Below are 17,294 nucleotides of genomic sequence, written 5' to 3' on the forward strand. Positions count from 1 at the left end.
CCTCTGTTTTCCCTCCCTTGCCTCGTCGCGCCTTGAAAGACTTGTGTATGGCCACGTTATGAATTGCATATCTTATCATATCATATCATATCATGAACAAGCCAAACCTTTTAACTTTGCCTGTATTTTCAGCATTTCTGTCCTGGGTACTATGACAAGATCCTCTATAACACCCTGAAGGTGTGTTGGGGTAACCCTGCGAGCGAGGCCCCAACCACCCTCTCCATGATTTTAGGCCAGCAGGCTGTATGGGGAGGAAGCCTGGTCCCCTTCACAAAACTAGGCACACAAACACATGGAGCCTACTACCACTGAAAGCTCTCTGAATCAGCTCATATGTGAGGAAAATATAACCACTGAGACCTGAGGTTATGCAGACTTAAGAGAGGCGTATAGTGATAAGGAAGAAGGAACCACTGGGCATTTAAATGTGCCCTAATATGAGGTGTAAGCAACAGCCATGGGACCTGCAAGAGGGGAATAGCGACAGAGAAACTGTAAGAATTACCAACCAGGGGTTTTAACATAATGTTGCTCTCATAGGAGCCACAGCCCACAAGCACAAACCAGAGTGTTTATGACACCCTTGCTTAGATGCAAGTGCTGGGTTCACATTCTAGCAATAGTGGACTGCTTATTGAGTTCTCAGCCCTTGGGGCAGAATGCATGGGCAGAGGCCCACTGAATTTAGCTGAGTATTCAGTGCACCGCCAGTCCCCAGCTCAGAGTCAAGATTACACACACAGCCCAATATATAGAAGGGTTTGGTGGTCTATAAATTCCCAAAGAATACATCAGTGATGGTGGATTTTCGGAGCAGCAGAGTGAGCAGGTGTGAAAAGAGAGGTGCAGAGGAGGAGGTAGAGAGTGCGTTGACGCTGCTGGAGAAGGAGGAGGGGGAAAAGGAGCTGAAGGTAAAAGGAGAGGCGTAAGGGCAGATAGTGCAGAAGGAGTTTGAGTATAGAGATATGAGTTGAAAGAGAAAATGTTGGAGGAAAACATATAGCCGGAAGTAAGATGACAGAGGTTGGAGTAGAACATCATGCTTGAGGGGTGAGAATCGAGGTTCAAGGAGAAGAGGATTAAAGGCCGATAAGAGGGTACACAACCGGACACTGAGGTAGAAGGAGGAAGAAGATGGGTGAGGGAAGGAGAAGCTGAAGGTGGATAAATAGAACATGGAAGGTCCTTGGAGACATGGGGCCAGCCGCAGATATATAGTAAGACAATAGCAAATAAACCATCTTCTGGAAGGAGTGGGAGATGGACCAATCTTGTTGCAGGCTAGTGAGGAAGGGAGCTGACAGACAGCCTGCGGGTCAGTTTCCAGACTTAGAGACAGGGTACTAGGAATTAGCAAGTGGAAAATGGGAGATAGGATCACACCCTGGGCCTAGAGCATCCCTAAAGCACCTGGCCTAGCTCATCTCTGATTGATGCTTTGGATTATATGGCATAAAAGATTGGTACTGCAGCTGGAGTACTTATTCAAGGATCATATCTATCCTCTGGCCACATGAAGATACCCACCAGACTGTAAGATACCATCTGCCTGTGTCAGGTTGTGGCAAGCGACAGCAAGTCATTCTGAGGAAACATCTGAAGAGGCTATTTGTTGAGAAGAATTTTGGGTTGCTTTAAAGACCATACCGGTAGCACCAAGTCCACTTGAACCATAGACTTAATTTTGTGTAGGAAGAATCTCTTTGTTAATGTTGATTATTCTTCAGGGAGGAGGAGGAGGAAGAGATGAAACAACCTTTTTAAACTTTCATGATCAAAAAGCCCTCCCTTCTAGGCCAGACAGATAGGAAACTTGACCCAGGATCCAGTATCATCGAAGGAGGGGTCCACTAAATTTTCTTAGGTGCCAAGTAGGCTACAACACCAAGACATTTTTGGTGTTGGATATGCGCTCTTTCTCTGTCCTACGCTTGGTAAAACAAATTTTTAGTTGACAATCCCTGTTACTACCTCTTGACAGGAACACTCCACATTGTCAGAGACTTCTGTATTGTAAAGATTTCAAATAAGTCTTGAGCCATCAAAAACTATTTTATTGCTTATTTGGTTTTGTTTCCCCTGTCCTCATCATAGTACCTATTGAGGCATTGTATTTACCAAGATTAAAACTTTGTTCAACCAGGATCTTTAATATACTGGGACTTTAAAGGGGTCAGGAAACCACTAAAATAGATGGAGATGTGTGGCAAGTCAGAAATGTGAGACAGACAACTTTGTAAAGAGTTTTCAAAATTTGCCATTTTATTAAATAAAAAAGGTTGGATAAAGCCCTCACTATTCCTACCCTGATGAGAATTTCCCTGCCTAAAGCAAACTTAAGGACACACTCTAACAAGGGATATCTGTCCCTCACAGTTATACAGTGAACACATCAATAAGGAAATGCCTGGCAGTTCAAAATAACAATATTAATATAGCAGTTGAGTTCATGATTTGATATGAACACAGTTCCTTCTTATGATCTGGGTGAATTCCCCTTCCCCAGATTCAAGCAGGCTTCTACTCCACAGTTCTAAAAGAAACAAGGAAATCCAGGTTTATAATAAAGTCTCAACATAGTTCTTTGCAAATTCCACTTGATAACAGAAAGGTCCAATACTTCAATGATCTAACAAAGAAAATAGAACGTTTGTTCTCTTCTTTGAGAAAATATTTCTCAGAATGATCTTCTTCACATAAACAACAATAATTGTCTTTGTCAGGATGATTTGCCACAACTGCTTGTTTCTGAAGGAGTGTATCTCCTCCACAGCATGTTTATACAGTTTTACCTTCAGTACCACATACACCATGTATTGTCTTTGTTAGGGTCACTTTACATCACTTCATCAACTGCTCATGGTTTACTTCCATGCTAGGCCTACTATTCAAAGGTTTGCTATTCGGGTATACTCCCCTGCCCAAACAGCGTTTCACAAAACAGAATGTGCTTCAGTGGTAACCTTCAATTTAAACAGATTCACATCAACTTCACAACAGCCATTCATTTACAGCATTAAACCTTTTAGCAACTCTTCATGGAAAACATGATACACATTGGTGCTCTTTAAAACGCCTCTGCAAATATGCTCCTCTCCTTCTGAATAGCCTTTTCTATAAGGGCAGCCTTTTTGCCACTTATGTTTTCCCATTGCACAGTTAACCAAATACTGATAAGTATAGAGTCCTACTCTGCTTCTTTCTTGGCTTTGGCAATACATGTTTATATCAGCTGTTGTTATATGTTTCACAAAGTATGAATAACAAGTCTCACAACCCTTGAGCCTTCCATTTCACCCCTTTCACCTTTGGTAATATCTGTTAGGCTTGAATTGCTTAAGTTTTGGGTTCTCTCTTGGCTTGGGTAATGGTTGTCTGGATTAGCATTAACAATGGTGCCCCTTTAGGTTGTTGAACTCCCCATAAACTCACAAGCTTAACTTTACAGTCATTTGGCTTTAACATCTCCACTTTCTGATAATTTGGTATTCAAAATGGCTGCTAAAACCTTTTTCACCCACACACGAGTGAAACTGCCTGCCCTGAACACACTAGCAGTCTAGGAGCGCTCCGGGATCACTTTTTACTTGTGAACTCGGCGGATAAGTTGCCTGCTCCCAGTCATCTCAGCGTTCGCAGGTCTTCTGCTGAAGTGGCTCCTCGCGACCTGGTGAACAACTTTTCCTGGTCCGCCTTCACCCATGCCACACATTACTGGATCTTCCTTTGGTCCTGAGGCTTTCCGATGTACGCCAGCAACCAGCAACCAGAGACAGACTCTCGACAGGGAAAGCTGCGCCGCCTCTGCACCACAGGTTCCCAACAGGCAAGTGTTCCTCTTGCATGCTTCCCACTGTATGACTTCTGCAAATGGGACAACAGGAGGCATAGACCCTCTCCAGACCAGCCGCTGTCCCTGTCTTCACCATGGTCTCTGCCTCTTTGCTCTCCTCCAGTCCTGATCTTGGCTGCATACATGGTCTGCATGGCTCCTCCTGCTCACTCTGCTCTCCAAAGGCCGCATTCTAGATTGGTTCGCAGACCATAAATGCCTCTCCACTATCACCTCTAACTCCGCACTGCCATGGACCGACCACAACTGTATCGAATTCTCTATTCTTATCACCAAAAACCACAAAACTCTGACCCCTGCCAGCGCTGCTCAAGTCAGAAGCTCAAAAAAACTCAAAGAGGATAACCTGCGCCCCTACCTCAACACCCCCGAACTAGCCCCCCTATTCGCTAATGACCCCAATATCCTAGCAGCCATCTACAAAGATGTCATCACTAAAGCTATCAATGAAATAGCACCACTTGAATGGAAAAAAGAAAAGAAATCACTACACACCAACTCCTGGTTTACTGAAGATCGGCACTCAATGCGATCCCACAAAAGAGCAGCACTAAAAAATTGGCAATCCAATCCCTGCAGCAGCACCAAAGACAAATTCAACCTAATCTCCCACCAATACAAAACAGCTATCACCGCTGCCAACGCCTTCAACACACGAATCTCTAATGCTAAATCGCACTCTAAAGAGATCTTCACCATTTTCAACGAGCTCATCTCACCCCCCAATATACCGGATGAAATAATCAAAGATGAAGCTTGATGTGCCAGCATTCAAGCTGCCATGCTACACAAAATTGACCTTCTCCAAAAGGAAATCAAAGACCATTGCAAAGCACTACCTCAACAGACAGGAATCAAGCCTACCAACGCCCCACCCACCTCGCCCAAGCCCACCATACCTGACTTCTCCTTCAGGGACGTCACGGAACCAGAAGTTATAAACTTACTAAAAACCTCAAACCCTCCCCCTGTAAAGGCGATATTTGCCCACCAAAACTCGTGAAAGACTGCACAGACTGCTTTGCGCCGCCCTTTACGGCTTCCATCAATGCATCCTTTAAAACAGGCATCATCCCAGCTAACCTCAAAGATGCCTGGGTCCGGCCCCTCCTAAAAAAACCTAATCTCGACCCCCTACAACCCAACAACTACAGACCAATAACCACAGTGCCATTCCTCCTGAAATTACTGGACAAAGCCGCACAGTGCCAAATCTAACACTTTCTGTAAACCCACTCCATCCTCGGGACCAGGCAATCAGGCTTCCGGAAAGGACACGGCACAGAAACAGCCCTGGTGGATCTGAAGAGTCAGATCACCCAAATCATGGACAAAGGCAAGCCAGCTCTTCTGCTCCTTCTAGATCTCTCACCCGCTTTCGACCTGGTTGACCACAAGACCCTCACCTCACACCTCACACACTCAGCCAACTTTTCTAAAGAATCAGCTCTCTGGGTCACCTCCTTCCTAGAGGGAAGAGCCATGAAAGTCTTCTCGGACATTGCCAACGCCAGTCCCACGACAATCCATTGCGGGGTCCCTCAAGGATCCTGCACTGCACCCACACTTTACAACTTGTTCACTAAACCCTTTTTGACAAACTCGACTCATACGGTATTATGTACACGAACTACGCGGACGACACACAAGTACTTCTACCCCTCTCAGGATCATACCACGAAGACGCCAAGGCACTCCACACGATTTACTCCATCATCAAGGCCTGGATGGCAGTTAATGGCCTCTGCCTCATTGGAGACAAGACTGAAATCATGATATTAGGTGAACAGAGCACCCTAGACAAACTGGACAAACTGTACGCTAACTTCTCCATTGAAAACTCCATCATCCCCGTATCCACTGCTGTAAAGACACTGGGAGTGTACCTAGACTCCTCACTATCTATGACCAGACAAATCAGCGCAATCACCTCCTCATCTGCACATACCACCAAACTCATAAATGCCATCATGCCATACCTCTCTAAACCCAACTGCCTCTCTATAGCTAGAGCAACCATTGGAGCCAAATTGGACTACTGCAATGCCCTCCTAGCAGGCACATCAGCTAAGAACCTAAACATACTTCAAGTCACGCAGAATAATGCTCTCCGGGCCGCTCTTAGCATCCCAAGAAGAGAGCATATCTCCCATGCCAGACACTCAGCCCAGTGGCTCCCGGTCGAAGAGCGGATCACACTAAAAATCCTCACCCTCAGTCACATGCCTCTCTCTCTCTGCCCCGTCCTATCAGAGACCATCTCCAAACCCTCCTCCTCCCGTCCCACCAGGATGCAATACTCCAACCTACTCTATATCCCACGCATCAAAAAAGCCAAAGCCGGGGGCCTAGGTTTCCCCTACATTGCCGCCAAGACCTGGAACGCTCTTCCTGCAGACATTAGAGCAGAGAACTCACTCCCTATTTTTCATAGGAAATTGAAGACCTCTTTCCTTGCACAATATTATGAGACGCTCACGAATCTATGTAAATTTACTGCACTGCAAATTTGTACAAACGTCATATTGCCATTGTAAATAATGTATTTTATGTAAACAATGTATCCTATGTAGCTAAGATATGACTGTAACAAGTGCCACGATAATCCCATGCTGACGTACACTCTACAAATCTGAATAAATAATAATAATAATTCCTAATGCCTGCACCTGAGGAGACTTTTTAAGCCTCCCAGTCTCCCTCAGGTGTGGGTTATTTACACCCATTATTTGACCACTCTTGCAGTATTGTTCCTTGTCAGCCCTCTCCTTATCACAGTACTTAGGGAATTATGGGACTTGAAGTCCCCAGCGACAAACTTAGTTTTTCTTACTTCTTTGATTTGACAATAAGCCATTAGAATATTAGGGTTTCGGGGAAAGTTAAACAAGGGAGTTTCCAATTCCTCCTGACCTGCTTTCTCCCTGCCCCCATGTGATCCCCTTGCAGAACACCACCCCCAGGGTCAGGATCAGAAAGCATCTGCCTTTCCCTGGCCACATGAGAAGGGTCCCAGGCCAGGTTTTCTGTGGGATTCATCACAGATGGCACTATCCTCTTCTGTTCCCCAGAAGATTAATTCTCAAAGGCTAATTCAAAGGTTAATTCTCTAAGGCTGCTAGAGCGCAAAACTAACTATTCTTATAACACTGTGATACAGCTCCAGCAGGCACTCTCACATGTGTTGGAGAAAGAGCATGTCCGCCAGTACATGTGAAGGAGCAAAGACTTTCATCTGCATGCTGACATGAGTATTTATGCTTAGACACAATTGTTCTTTCTCTAAGGAAAAAAGCTATTGCTGGGATGCACGTGCAGGGTCGCAGCCAGTGAGAATTGTTCAGGTTAAGGAAAACCTATTAGAATGCAACATTATGGGAGGAGAGTGGAGGTTGTGCTGCGGGAGTGTATACATTGGGCCTCATTGCAAGGTCGGCGGTAGCCCGCCGGTGCTACCGGCCGGTTGCTGCCAACCTCGTAACACCATTACTCCACCAGAGATCCCAGTGCCACCAGGACATTACAAGACCCAGCGGCCAGGGATGTCAGGCGGTGGAAAGTGTAAGTCCTCATTCCGGTGGAGTCCTATAGGACTCCAAGGGAAGGGGGACAAGGAGCAAACGGTGCCAGTGCTTATGTGAAAACCATGCCTGCAGGGGCCTGTGCTCCCGGCAGGTCAGGTATGCCGGGAGCACCGGCACCTGTAGGCATTCTCGTATTCTGGTGGTACGGAAAGGGTGCTGGTACATTTTTTTTTGCATTTGCATTTTTAAAGTGCTCACACAGCCCGCGGGCATCGAGGCGCTGGTACAGGAATGTTTTTTTTCAGTTACGTATTTATAACGTGCTTAAATACACAGAGCTTTCTAAGCGTGGACCCAGGAATCGAACCTGTGTTGCTTCGTGTCGTCTTGCTTCCAAGGCGAACACGTTGCCGCTGAGCTATCATCCCGGGACGTTGCTACTGGCACCCTTATTTATGTAATGCCAGGTTTGTAATAAGGCCCAAATTGTCTTAGTTAGGTGTGAAACATATTAGATTCTCACATATAGCAGCACAGAAAGAGCAACACATGTATTCATTTAGCAGTTTCAGAGGTCATAGATAGCGCTGTATTATAGGCCCAGTGTTTAGTTGATGTACTGTAGTGACGTAGGATAGCGTGATGTGTGTAAAGGATTGAAATACGCGGTAGATGGAGTAAGGAAGCTCATGGGTAGAAGTGAGGTCAGTGTATTAACTTAGCAGAAGTGTCACAATATTTTGATAATAAAGCCTAGTACACAAATGGCCTCATTATAAGCATGGCGGTCCGGGAACTACGGTACTAGTAAGCATGCTGGTACTGTAGTTCCTGGACCACCACACTACGAACTGTGCTCGCGGGCACCTGTCAGCCTGCCAGGTCTGGCCTGGCAGGCAGAGAGGCACCCGCAAGCACAGCATGTCGGATGCACAGGCCCCTGTGGGGCTCAAATGGGAACGGGGACTGACAGCCACCAGCACCCGACAATGCAGGAATTACCGGGTCCGGCAATGTCGTAATTAACCAGTGCCGGTAATTCCTCATTGACGGGTGGTGGAAAAAATGCACAGGCACTGCTACCGCCAGGGTTATAATGAAGCCCAAAGAAAAGAAGAGAACACAGGCCTTGGTGTAGAGGTGTGGCTCTGGTAGTACAGCTCCTAAAATAAATCCCTGTTCGCATTCCCCAGGAGAGAAGCCCAGGTCAGAGGCAACCATGGAATACAGATGGGCATTAATTGTATCCAGCTGTAGGGCTTGAACATGGTGGGAATCGAATGCTAGTTGGTAGAAGAGCAGGAAGGGATGCACCCTTTGAAGTATGCATTCATGAGAATAGGGCATGAGGATGAACTGGATGATCTCCAAACAGCCCTTTAAGATGAGTAGCAGTACCCTCGAGATGGATGGGGATGCAGATTCATACTCATGCATCAAATAATGAAGACAACTCAGTAGTTTGGCAAAGTGAGTCTGTTTAATGACAAGTTCATAAAATGGGGAGTACAACGAACATCAGCAATCGCTCGATCTTCTCACTCTCTTTACTTTCAGAAAAAAAACAATATTTATAGCAAATACGCGTCATTGCTGGGTGACAACCCTTATATAACACCCCTCTCTTAGAATCCCCCTGACCCCATTGAGCCAAGAAGTAGGTTTGTTTTGCAAATTAAAAGGTTTATTTGAGAAATATAACAATATATATCAATCACACTTTTTAATGAATTAATATTGGATATCACACTTAAAATATGACAGTGATCAACAATGGATAATGTTCTACTGGTAAACTGATTTGGTTATTTAGAAGTAGTATAGAGGATGAGGGGGCTGAAATGCTTTGTGGTTTCAAGGAAATGCAAGGTGGAATAAATGCAGTACAGAAAATAAACTGATATGGTTTCACAAGAGATAATATGTTCACTTTTCCCCTGGTGGCAATTCACCCCCCCATATGCAATGCAAGGAGATGGAAGTAACACACACAGTCTTCAGGAATACAATCAAATACAATACGGAATTCAGTTCCCACCCCAGCAAGCTTAGACAACAGGTATGCTTTTTAAAACACAGGTCCAAAATGCTTTTAAATGTGATGGCAATGGATGGGAAAAGGTGCTAACTGATTTTAATTCCCTCTAGAGATTCAGGGTGAGTGAGAGATGCTTGTTGGTATTAGTTCAGGCTCACTTTAGCAATGCTCTATGAGTTATTATCAGGTTGCAAACAGATTTTAACAAAGGAAAGAATGGAGCTGCTATTTTGACAAGTGGAGAAATTGAGCCAAAATCGCAAATCGCAGTAAATTTCGCGATGCGTAAATCGCGATTGCGGTAAAAGTATAGGTACACACACAGCTTTAAAATGAAAGTTAAACCATGTTCCTAGGACAAACGGTTCCGGAGATACAGACGATTTAATAAAGGTAGATTTTCGGATTTAAAGTAATACTCAAAATGACAGGTGACAGCTTGCAGCTGCATAATTGACAGGTGACAGTTGTGCAGCTTTCAAAATGACAGATGACACGATTTCTAGGAGGCAGTTCTACTTAGGTTAAAATAGCTTGAATTAGATTATTTTAACTAAGAGATTGGTTCTGCACAGTTCTGCTAGGTACTCACAATATAAATTTGAACTAGGCCTCGTCACGGATCTGGTCAACATGTCTGGCAGCGGTTCTGTCTGCTCGGCGGGTCAATCAGGCACCGGTTCTGCTCACAGCGATCCGGATCTCTGGTTCTGCTCACAGCGGTCTGGGTCAGCTCTGCTCTGCTGGTCTAGCCTCTCTGGATACAGCGGCCTCTGGTTCCGGATACTGCTCTGCTTTCCGGTCCGGATCAAGTGGATTCTGGATGTAACACTGCTTTCTGGGTACTGGCAAAAGTTCTTGGCAAAAGAATTCAGACAGCTCGCCTCGCTGTGGAATAGTTTGCAAATGATTTTAAGGATGCTGAAGCCTGCTGAGAAGAGTTTGTGGGTTTAGGCCCTTGCTTTAAGTTCTGAAGTAAATTTCTGGTCTCTGAAGATTGATGGATGTGAAGTCTGGAGTCTCCCGGCAGAGTGTCCCGCAGAAAATGGAATTGAATCTCTCTACCTGTCCCAGCAGTCTCTTTTTATGTGTTTTGGAAGTGGGTGTGTGCGTGGCATAACTGGGCCTGCCCCTCTCTACTTGTCATTGGCCCAATTCTCCCCTCTCCCATGATTGGGGGAAGGAAATGGATTGTCATCATGATGAGGTCTGTTTATGGTCAATTTGCCCATCTATATTTGATTCAAATACATATTTCCCAGATACACAATTTGTTGAAATTACATGTACACATTATATATTCCTTATGGTCCATGTTTGTCCGCCTCTGATCTTGCTGGGGGCTTGCATTCAAAAATGACAACATTTTGCGCTTTTTGACTGGTTTACCAATATCGGACATTTACCAAAATGTACACACATGTGCGCAAGGAGTATGGATATTAATTGATGAAGTGTCAGAGTTTTAATGTGCAGACATTTGGAGTAAGACCCTATTTTCCGCTAGCAACCCCCCAGCATACACCACAGGGTCCTAACACCTCTTAAAACGTGCACAGAAAAATCACAAGAATAATGATATTACTTATATAATTCTGACAAGTCCGTACTATGAATTATCCATCTTTTTTAAAATTATGCTCTGGCCCAGATGGGTGTGGTTTAGGTTCCAAAGCACATGGGGGAAGCTTCTGTCTGCCCCCGCATCCAGCTCGGGTGGCTCCCAGAGGCACTTCTCCCAAGAGGAAGCCACTTTATGGCCCCCCCAATATAACATTTGCCTGAGTCCAGGACAAGGCTTTGTGCAACCTCCTGCCATGCCCCTCCCCTAATCTAATCAGACAGGTGTCAACTCCTTTTGGTGGGGAAGCAGGATGCAGCTAGGCCTGGGAAGAGTGGCTGAGCAGGTTTCTCCTGTCGGGGGTAGTTGTCAGGCAGAATTCAGCTAAATGTCACTTTAGTTCCCAGTTTAAATCAAACTTACAATTTTTACCTATACATTAAATAATTACTTCCTTCAAGTCATTTCAGAATATAGTTTTACATTGTATCCACCTCTTAGCAAGTCTTTCCTTGGTCTGGTTTGGGTTCCTCTGTTCAGTTTTACACAAAAGTCTGGTGGTTTTAAAACGCTGGCTTTCTGATAGTGGTGAATACCGGTATTGCAACCCTTTTTGGGATTAAGAAAATGAATTCCCCACAGTTCTGAGTTGCTTTTTGGCAATCAGCATTGCCATTCTCAATGGTTTCAGGTTACTGTGTGTGTAGCCCAATGGTGGTTTTAGGCAGTGCCCTGCTGTGCTCACAACATAGGCAAAAATGGGTGGCAGCCTATTCTTCATGTTTTCCCTGTGCACTCTCTGGGGAGTTCTGGCCATCATGATGTTTTCCATGCCAGTACTGCAAACTTTTATGGTAGGGCTTGGATGCATGGGTAAAAATATCCCACCAGCCCCCCCTCTTGTGATGGCCATTCTGTCCTTTCACTGATGGAACTCGCAAGATCTGGGATGTTCGCCTCCTCTTCTTCCAATTCCATAGATGGCACAGTTCAGCATCTTTTCCTCCCTCCAGTCGATCAATCAGTTCTCCTTGCTGGTCCTGATGGCAGGATTGGGCGGTACCCCGGGCCCCTCGGATCTTCGCCCCCGGTCTCCGGATCGTCCTCCTTGGCCAGTCTCCAGGTTTTCTTTCTCCTAGGACAACAAAGGAAAGCGGCAATACCTATTCGTAGACATTTCTTCCCCACCATTGATATAGTGGGGTGGCATATACATTTTATAGTCAAAACATTTGCGTTCTTATTTTAATAAAAAACAAGATACAATCATAAGACATTTGTTTTTTTTTCCAAATCATAATATTTTATAGACTATATATGTGGGATATTTTAGGGTTGGAAATGAATTACTCTGGGGCGGTCCCCTCTGGTATTGCAGAGGACTCCTCCAGTTGTTGCATAGTGTGCCTGGGATGGCAACACTTTTGCTGATTTATATGGACCCACTTATCTTCCCCCTCTGCCAAACTGCCCTTGGGGATGCAGATCTTATAGGCAACAGGGGATATCTTGTCTATAATTTCAAACGGTCCCTTCCATGTAGGCAAGAATTTTCGCTGTTTGGCCTGGTTCCTTTGGAAGTTGTATAGATAGACCCGATCACCCACCTTATATTCCTTTCGGGTAGTTTTCAAATCATAGTGGGTCTTCATGCTCTCAGCTGATCTTTCTAGATTCCGCTGAGCATAGGCAAAAGCATGTTGAAGGTGTTTCCTTAAATTCTCCACTTACTCATGAGTTGTGGAGGCATTTATCAGTGTCTGCTCTTGGGTCCTGTAGAGCAAATTCTGGGGAAGCACCATCTTGCGCCCCGTCATCAACTCAAATGGTGACATTTTGGTTGCAGATGAAGGGGTAGATCTAATGGCCATTAGGACCAGAGGTAATCGGATATCCCAACTTGGCCCAGAATCTGCCACAAACTTTTTCAATATGCTCACAATTATCCGGTTGTAGCGTTCCACTGCACCAGAATAAGCTGGCCTGTAAGCAATGTGTAGCTTCCTTTTCACCCCCAGTATCTCCCACATCTTTGTCATTACTTCACTGGTGAAGTGGATACCCCTGTCTGACTCAATCCTTTGAGGTAGACCAAACCGAGAGAAGATGTGGTTAATCATCAGGGCAGCTGCTGTTTCTGCCTTGCAGTTTGGGGCTGGGAGACATTCCACCCACTTGGTAAACAAGCATGTAACGGTCAACATGTACTTGTTTCCTCTAGCAAGCGAATTACAGGGCCTACAAAGTCGATTTGCAAATCTGACCATGGCAGTGTAATCCCCCTCTTTTGGAGAGGCGCACGGTGTGTGAGGGATGATGGCTGAAATTGTGCACACACAAGACACCCCTTCAAGTATTGGTCGAGGTCCTGCCCCATGTGTGGCCAGTATGCAACCTCTCTTAAGATTTCCAGTGTTGTGTGAAACCCCCTATGACCGGCGGTGGCCGCATCATGGGCGTGACTTAACATCAGGCTTCGGAATGAGATAGGGACCACCCACTGATCATGGCCAGCTTGGGATTTCCTTACCAACAAACCCTCTTGGATCCGGAACATCTTTGGACATTTCATCAACACTCTTAGGTCCTCTTTCCCAATGTAATCGGTATCCGTCAGGGGAAAGTTCTCAGGGTCCTCAATGTGTTGGTAAAACTTACCAATTATTGGATCCCCCTTCTGAGCTGTAATTAAATCAGCATCAGGGGCCTCCTTACTCCATTGTGCAGTTGAAAGATCATTGTGAGCATTTGTCTGGGACCTAGTGATAGCAGTGACCTGGATTTCCCCCAACAGGGACTCTATTTCGATTAGATCCCCTTGGATGGCCCCGGTTTTGGCCAGCTGATCGGCTAAGTCATTTCCAGTTTTGTCTGGTCCTTCTACTTTGGAATTACCCTTTATCTTTTTCCAGTAGATGGTCATCCCATTCGAGGTGACCAGATCATCAATGTGTTGGATTAACTTCCCATGTTTCAAGGGTTTGTTATTAGCACATAACATGCCTCTGGTTTTCCAATTAACCAGGTGCTCCACGAACCCGTTCCGTACATAATCCGAATCTGTGATTATGGCCAGTTCGTGGAGTTGATGTTGGACAGCAGTGAGGATGGCCTGATGCACAGCCATCAATTTTGCCACCTGACTACTTCGGGGACCAATTTTGTATCCATCGGAGGGTTCAGGGGACTCCTTCACCCATGCATTCCCTACGCCGGCCACCAGTTCTTTCTCCCCGTTGTTGTCAACATGGTACGAGCATCCATCCACATAGACAGTGGGCATTCCCTCACACTTGTCTTCTTCAAAGACTTTGTGTGGGGAATTAAGGTATGCCTCCATGTTGTCCTTGATTTTTAGACTTCCGTCCTCGAGACAGTTTTCTCTGGCACAATCATGCAAGTCAGCCAGACCTTGCGCGAGGGGACTCTTCTTGTTTTGGCCATATTTGACCTCCACCGGAAAGCCTTGCATTGACAGAATCCAGGAAGTAATTCGGGAATTACTCACATTTCCGGCCCGGATTCTGTCACTCTGGAGATATTGCAGAGGCTGGTGTGGAGTCTCCACTATGATGTGTTCCCCCTGGATAAACGGGCGGTAATTCTTCAATGCCCACACCGTTGCCAGGAGTGCCTTCTCACAATCGTTGAATTTTTCCTCCACAGAGGATAAAGTTTTGCTCGCATAGGAGATTACTTTATTGACCTTGTCATGCTTTTGGTATAATACTGCCGTCAAGCACGTATTAGAGAACCCTGTCTCCAGGAAGAACTCCTTGTTTCTGACAGGGTAAGCTAGGCACGGCGCTTGTGAGAGGCTTCTTTTGAGTTGTCTTACTGCCTCGGATTGTTCTGGACCCCATTCCCACTTGACCCCCCATTCAAGAGATAAATCAGGGGTCTAGTGATCTCTGCGTAGCCTTCAATGAACTTTCTGCTGTAATTGGTCAGTCCAAGGAGGCTCCTTAGTTCCCGCAGAGTTGTGGGGTCTTTCAGCTTCTGAAGTGCTTCCACTTTCTTTTCTTGGGGACAGAGACCCTGAGGAGTAATCTCATGCCCCAAGAAATTAACACGGGTTCTACACCACTGTGCTTTCTGGAAGGAAAGTTTTGCTCCGGCGGCACTCAACTGCGTCAGAACATAACGGATCTCCGCTATGTGTTCTTCCACAGATGAATTTTTGATGAGGGCATCATCTACATAAGCCAGGTTAGCCCTCGCACCCAGGTCGGGCATGGCCTTATGTAGGAAAATGTTGAATTCATTGCCGGAGTTGAGGTCTCCGAAGGGAGTCCGGGTCCATGTGTACTGCTGGCCCCCAAAGGTAAAAGCCAGTTTGTATTGGTCCTCCCTACTGACAGGCACGGTCCAGTATCCATTGTTCAGGTCTATTGCAGTGAATACTTGTGACCCTTGAATCTGGGCCAGCCCTTGGTCAATGTAGGGCAGAGGCCATCGGGAAGTATGGACCCATTTGTTGAGCTCCCTAAGGTCGGCGCAGAGTCTCCACTGGCCGTTTGGATTCAATATTCCCAGCACCGGATTATTGAAGGTGCTGTGTACTGGACGGATTATTCCCCGGGACTCAAGGTTCTTAATTATTTCAGTAAGGGACTCCATGGATGCGAGAGGCAAACGATATTGCTTCACAAACACTGGAGTCATTCCAGGCTCCATGGGAATTGTTGTGGTGTGGATGTCGGTGCGGCCACAGTCATATGAGTCTACCGCAAAGAGATCTTGGAAATCCAAGAAAACTTGTTTCAACTTTTGCTTCTGTTCCAGAGTCACACAGGCATCAGCTAGGTTGACTCTCTCTTCCACCATCTGCCTGAAGCCTGGAAAGACTTCTGGTTTGGCTATCTCAGCGGCCTCCTCCAGCTGGGTGGAGAAGTCCCTGGCCAGAGTGCTGATTTGGACTGGCGGCTTCAGGTGGGGAAGGCAGCCTTCATGGACCTGAAAAATCACCTCATCCCTCCTGAAGTCACAAGTCACATCTTCCTTACCATAAGGGCATGAAGTGTACACCAGGAAGTTCCCCCCATGCCGGGTGAAGATCCTGTCTGATGTTGTATTGTCATCGCTGTCACTGTCAAAACAGTCCTTGGGGATCGGTCCTAACAGTTCATTCCCTAAATCAATGGAAAAATGACGGTCATCAACCGCCATTCCGATAATGGTGCCTGCGGCTAGAGTAATACTCTTTAAGTCGCTGTTATCCACCTCTATTGGAATGGTGTCATGTTCTATGTTTACTAATGGTGTTGGGTTTACCCCCAACCCTTGCTGTTGGAGAGACGCATTTATATGTATATAAGCATCAGGGTTTTTCAATTTTTGTCCTCTTTTAACTTTCACTTCCAGGGAGAATTATCGGGTCCTTTCTGGGATGGTGACTTCCTCTTTGATCTGAATTTCAACTTCATAAGGTAGCAATTGAGCTGACCTAAATGCTTTTTCTGGATCATCAAAGCCCGTGGGATTATCCGCTAATCGGGACCAAGCTTTGAAATTTATTAGGTCCAAACTAATGGCAAAGCGATTGAGAATGTCACTGCCTAAGTAAAAGGTGGTAGTGACGTCTCGCACGACCCAACAATTGTGGACTATGTTCTTGTTGCAAATGGAGATTTTGAGCATACACTTGCTTGGCAGGAGATGTTTTGAATTGGGTGCTTCCAGGTCCATTTCCCATTTGTCTATCAGTTTGAATGTGGGAATGGCTGGATCTTTTGGGAGTTGGCGAAACATGGTTTCACTGATGAAGCTCTTACCATTGTTCACACATACTCAGGTGAGAACAGAGTCCTTCCCATCATTTAACTGAACAGGGATGAACAACTGCTCTCCAATTAGCTGAATATCAGCCAGGCTCTGAGCTGATTTCACATCTTTCTGGACTATCGGAGAGGGAGTTTCTGATTGTGGATTAGTAAAGAATTTCAGGGTGTTTTCTTCCAGTGTGGAATACCACCTTAAATTGGAAGGAAGGTTGATTTTCAGAAATAGAGAGGACCCCCCATCACCAGTCTGTTGTCCTACTGCTATTACTGTCACGTCTGGAATTTGGTTGTTCTGGAAGTGAAATTCTACTTGGTCAGATTTTTGTTCAACCATGTGGCAGGTGCCGTTTAAACTAACATGGTTGACACTCTGTTTTAATTTTATTGGTCGGCTAGTCTGGGTCCAGAGGACCCTGTTTACACAATCTATTAGGGGTGACAACCTTCTCAGGAGGTCGTTCCCTAGTTAACAAGGGGTGCCCTCTGGAGTCACTACTATGACCAGGTGTTTCACCTTGTGTCGCCCAATTTT

The sequence above is a fragment of the Ambystoma mexicanum genome, chromosome 6q (assembly GCF_040938575.1).
Source record: "Ambystoma mexicanum isolate Mex_15411 chromosome 6q, UKY_AmexF1_1, whole genome shotgun sequence".
Lineage (NCBI taxonomy): Eukaryota > Metazoa > Chordata > Amphibia > Caudata > Ambystomatidae > Ambystoma > Ambystoma mexicanum.